The following is a 595-nucleotide window of genomic DNA, read 5'->3' on the forward strand; positions in this document are numbered from 1 at the left end:
AATAAATCATTTAACGATATGTTGAGTAATAAATGAGAGTAGTAAATATCATAGTGGTATTAGAAATTTTTAGAGTGATTATCGACTCTCGTTGAAATTAAAAATTTCAGTGTGTTATTCGATATTCATGTTGCAATCAAGAAAAATAGTATTTTTCTTGGGATTTTGAGTGTTTCATTTTGTTGCTAAGACCAAAATATCGAGTTGTGGTATTAAGAATCATATAGGGCTATTATCTTTTATATTTGAGTCTCACCAACTTATTTACAATATAATAATTTTAAGGCACGTAAAAAACAAACACATTTTTCCTTTAAAAAAAAAAAAAAAATTACGTATCCGCAGGATTAATTTGGAAAAATCATATCTAATTTTTTATGCGTCCGGCTCTTCTTCCTATTCAATCACTAATGAACCCAAAAATTTAGGCTTTGTTTGGTAACCATTTGATTTGATTTTTTGTTTTTTAAATTTAAGCTTATATACACTACTTCTACCTCTAAATTTATTCCTTTGTTATCTACTTTTTACTAATAGTTTAAAAAATTAAGCAAAAATTTAAAAACTAAAAAAAAGTAGTTTTTAAAAACTTTTT

Source organism: Benincasa hispida, chromosome 12 (genome assembly GCF_027475165.1).
Source record: "Benincasa hispida cultivar pf3 chromosome 12, pf3_genome.v1.1, whole genome shotgun sequence".
NCBI classification, from domain to species: domain Eukaryota; kingdom Viridiplantae; phylum Streptophyta; class Magnoliopsida; order Cucurbitales; family Cucurbitaceae; genus Benincasa; species Benincasa hispida.